Source organism: Urocampus carinirostris, chromosome 1, assembly GCF_059441175.1.
Source record: "Urocampus carinirostris isolate Australia breed hairy pipefish chromosome 1, RoL_Ucar_1.0, whole genome shotgun sequence".
Taxonomy (NCBI): Eukaryota; Metazoa; Chordata; class Actinopteri; order Syngnathiformes; family Syngnathidae; genus Urocampus; species Urocampus carinirostris.
Genome location: NC_142349.1, coordinates 16,049,344 through 16,054,628, shown reverse-complemented (window position 1 = coordinate 16,054,628; position 5,285 = coordinate 16,049,344).

The window sequence follows — 5,285 nt, the reverse complement described above, 5'->3', positions numbered from 1 at the left end:
GCCAAAACAAGACAGGGCAGTTCTGTAACTGAATAGTATTACGTGTTCCACCAGGCTAACAAGTTCTCCAATGCCTTTTTGTTCATCACAGTACTAGAAATCACACACAGTCAATAGCCGTTGTTAGTTTATTTTGTAAGGGAGTCACTGCTTCCATTATCTGCTTATTATATTGTTTACCCTTAACTTGAAAAGGAAGTAGGAATATTCATGGCAAGTAAATCATATTAGATGTACAGTAAATGTTTTCTGCATTTTCAAAGCTCAATAAGCTGCAAAGTACTTCTTTCAAGTCTAGACTACTAAATGGGACAGAAAGTCTTATTTAATTATACAATATGTAGCAACAAAATGTGTGCCTGCTGCGCGATATTATTCTTTCTGGGGGGTGCCATCACAATTTTCTTTGACTTGAACTTAAAGGGACAGTATATTATTTTACCATTAGATTCTGCTGTATTGAGTAGCACAACCAAAAACCAGTGCCAAAAAGCACAAGAAGGAATTAAACTATGGAGACTCAAAGGGACCAAACAGCATCATTTTTTTTCAGTTTTTTTGGGGGGGAAATCATTATTTTACTATTATTATTTTTTGGGGGGGGACTCCCATAACAGCAAGATCTCAAACTGCGAGTATTAAAAAAATGCCCGTATTTGCACGTTTTTCATGTATTTTTGCTTGTTATTAAAATACATATTTTTTTTCTAATGAATTATATTTGTTTTTGGCACCAAGGGGCTCTTAATAATACACACTGTCACTGTAACAAAGTGATATCACTATATTAAGGCATTATTAAGTCCATTTGTCACGGTTGCTATGGCGCCCAATTGGCCCCGCCCATGGTCACAAGGCGAAACTCGTTGACAGATTGCTCCCTGTGACTACTTAAACGCTATCCTGTGAGTCACCTTTCGTCAGAGCGTCTGCAAAACTCTGTTTTGACACGTCAAGCCCTGATAATCTCCGTTTTTCCTGTGTTTTTGCTCTTGTTTTGACAAGCCCTGTGAATCTCCGTTTTTTTCCTATGTTTTTGCTCCTGTTTTGCTCTCGCCACGATCTGTGTGATTTTGACCACTTCCCCGTTCCGAGCAATCTACTCCCCCCGACCAACGATCTCCGGATCTAGTGTGCGCTTCTTTCTCTTCTCCCCAATAAACTGTGAGTAACGTTATGCGAGTGGGCTCTGCTTTCTGCATCCTGTCCTGGTCCTGACACCATTACCAGCAAACATCAACTACAGTTAAATTGGTACCCATCATTTTTTGATTATTCAAATATTTTGCAGAGTTACAGTTTCCAAAATAGGAAACATTTAGAAAGCTGGACTTTACAAAAGTTTGCATTGAACAGATGCAAGGAGATTGCTTCTAACGTTAAACAAATATTATTATTTACTATGTTATAATTATAATCTACTCACAGATTAGGTATTTGCATCTTTGCATATGCAGAAACACGTCAAAAACAGTTTAGTACATTACTAATAGTGGTCTCGCCGATTTTTGGGGACCAGGCCACTTCTATACTCTCTTTCAACTTTTTTCAACACTCAGGTCATATACAATCTTGTTTTCTTAACATGCTGCAGACTACTGAGAAATAGATTTGGGTAAGCAAATTGGCCTATAGGCAGTGGCATTGACAAACCTGCAATACAGCATAGAAATCCCGGCTCACAGATCCCTTAACCGCATGAGTTGCCGGGACACAATGAGAACGCAACTCTGGACAGCTTTCTCCACTGTTGACGGTCCCTTGCCTGTTTTTGGGCCGTGGCAAAGTTGGCACCGGTCCATTCCTTAATGTTGTCGGCCCAATTATTTCGGTCTTCCTCTCCTCCTGCCCCCTTGGACTGTGCCCTGGAGAATTATCTTGGCCAATCCTGATGATCTTGTGATGTGAACTAGACCTAAGATTTATGGCCCGAGCCCGAACCCGAACCCGAACCCGAGGCAATTTCGGGCCGGGTCGGGCCTGAAATGTCAGTCATACGGTCGGGTCGGGTCGGGTTCGGTCCTGCTTTTTTTTTTTTTTTTTTTTTTTTAAATTAATTAATAATTATAAATATATGTTCATTAAAAATATATACTTAAACTATGCATGGATACTAGACCAAGGAATACTTGTTATAAAATAAATAATTTGGATAAAACGGAGAAGGAGCTGTAATTGCTTTTAACGGAGCCAGAGCATGCTCTGTGCACGTGACGTGACGTGAATGCTGTCCTCTTAATAATCTTCCCCTCCGCAAATTCGCGTGATTTTGGCCTGGTATCCCCGATATGGAGTCGGACCAACAAGATATTATAGTAAATCAAATAAATATTATTTGTGTACAATTAGTTGTGATTGCGGAAATCATAGCGTACAGTGACGTTGGTGACTTTTCCATCCGCATTAACAAACGCATTTTGTAAAATACGATCGCGCTTTATTGTTTAAATAAACGCGTTATATAGACTAGAATCTCCCAATTATTATAATTAGCTCGCTTTATTTTGTTTTAAAGCGTATTATATAGAATACGATCGCTTTTGTCGGAAGCGTACATTGACGTTGGTGACATTTTCATCCGCGTTAAAAAACGCAATTTGTAGAATACGATCGCGCTTTATTGTTTAAATAAACGCGTTATATAGACTAGGATCTCCCAATTGTTATAATTAGCTCGCTTTATTGTTTTAATAAGCGTTTTATATAGAATACGATCGCTTTTGTCGGAAGCGTACATTGACGTTGGTGACATTTTCATCCGCGTTAAAAAACGCAATTTGCAGAATAAAATCACGCTTTATCGTTTAAATAAACGCGTTATATGGACTAGGATCTCCCAATTATTATAATTAGCTCGCTTTATTGTTTTAATAAGCGTTTTATATAGAATACGATCGGGGGGGGGGGAATTTGCATAGGAGTCGGAAAAGGGCACAACACGTCAACACCCCCTCAATGAAAGTGCTGCGCTAAAATCTTAAGGACGTACTACTACTGCTGCTGTGGATTATGGCCCAATGATCAAGTCGTCAAAATGACGGACGCCCTTAAATGTTTTCGCTACCTCAAAAAAAAAAAAACCGTCAATGACAGATTGTCGCTTAATGTAACATCTGCAGTGCAGACACAGAAATATAAAAGATGTAAATGTTTATACAGTTTTATTTAACTTAGGCCTAGATGTTGTAACAAAAGGCAGAGTTTAATTTGTTATCATAAATCACCCCTCCTTATAAATAAAATATGTAATTTCGGGCCCCTTTCGGGCCGGGCCAGCAAATCCAGTTAATTAGTCGGGCTCGGTCCGGGTCGGGTTTAATACCCCTCGGGCCTGCGTCGGGCTCGGGTGCTTTTTTTTGGCCCGATCTTACCTCTAATGTGAACATACCACTAAAGTTTCTGTCTGCGCACAGTTGACAACAGTTCTTCGTAGGGTCGATTGTGCCCTCTGGTGGTGTTACACACCATTTCGTTTGTCACATGGGCTCAGTAGCTAACACCAAGAAGTTTCCTGTACCATTGCATCTCCATGGCCTCAATTTTCTTTTCCAGTTTTGCTGTGAGAGTCCATATCTCACAAGTGCAAAGGAAGACCGGAGTAACGTCTGCAAGTGCGGCTGTGGTTTGAGCTTTTCAGGCCATGAGTTCTGGTTCTGACCACTCTTCTGATAAGAAAGCCCCAAAATATTTAAAATTGGTGACAGGTTCTTGCTCTCTGTGGTTGATGGTGATGTTTCTGATGATATCTTGGGGATTGTTGGTCTTTACTTTTGTTTTTTCTGTGCTGATTTTCATCCCATACTGGCGTAAGTCTTTGTCCAGGCAATTGACCAGATCTCTGAGTTTCCTGCATCTTCCTGAATGCTGCTGACTTTGCCCATTTTGTTTGAGTGAGGTCTTTTACAATCTAGAATACTTTCTTTGAATTGTTCTTGTTGAGGAACTTCAATCCATGTCTCCTTTGCTTCTTTCAAGCTTTTTCAGATTTTCTTGTTTGCTGGTTTGTACTTGGCTGTTCCTCCGGGGCTGTTTCTTTTCCTCTTTAGGTCTCGCCCTGTGTCGCACTGTTGGAGGACTTTGTTCGTAACTCTCGGTTTTATCTTTTTCCGGTGTTTTCCCAACACTTTCTTTTACGACTTCAGTCGTCGTCTCTAAAAATTTGGTGGCTAGGGTTTCGACATCTTCGTCCAAGGCGAGCAAAGGAGCAAACTTCCTGACGATAAAGACCTGGAAGCTCTCGACCACCTGTGGGTTTTTCAGTCGCTCAAGGTCAAACTTGATACGTGAGCTCTTTGACTTTTTGGTGGCGTACGCGGAAGTTCTTGAGGACTCGGTCGTGATCGCTTCCCACTTCGGCCCCTGGATATGTCTTGCTGTCTTGATTCCACTTTTGAAATGTTTTGGAATCATAATGTAGTCAACCTGACTGTGGTGGATTCCATCCGAATGGTGCCATGTCCATTCTCTGGAGTTTTTGTGGTTGCCCAGAGTGTTTGCCAGCACCAAGTTGTTTAAGAAATCGTTGTCCTCTATCATTGGTTCATAGATTAGAGCTTGTTCCCCATGTTTTCTTCCAGTTTCTATGAGCATTCACACTAATTTGGACGGTCCAGTCGCCTTACTGTGGTGTTTTGTTTATTATGCCTTGAACCTGAGCATACAAGTCCTCAGTTTCTTCGTCACTGTGTTTTAAGGTTGGTGCATAGGCCTGGATGACCGTGATGTTGAACAACGAGGCACTGAGGCATATTGTGATGAAATAGTAAAGTAAAAAAAAGGAAATACATATCTACGACTTGTCTTTCTTTTTTGGGGGGGAATACTATTACATTTAGGGTGCGTCATTTGAAGGTGTCCTTATAAAGTTGAAAGTCGAATATTTTCTCGATTAAGTATGTGTCAACAATGTCCAACTGAGTTCAAAAAGCTTTATTTTCCACTGTGCCTATCTGCTTTTACCTTACTTTTGGCAAAACTGTTCGGGCCGCGGAACAAATTTGGGAGGAGGGGTGCAGATTGGAGGAAAGTGCTGGAGAGTGACATTATGCTTGTCCCCGCGGGTTTCTCCTTTGATTTTTATTTGTTAGTGTCGCATGAAAATGGTGAAAGTAAGAGAAGGCCTGCATTAAGTAGAGTCCAAACGCTAATCCAAACCCAATGAAAGATAAAAAAAAAAGAGTTTATTCAGTGGTCTAAGAAATGCACGAGCTTGCGCGCGCCCCACGGACAAGCTGACTGGCAGTGAGTCAAAACAGTTCCAAATTCTGTACAGCTCCTTTAACAAA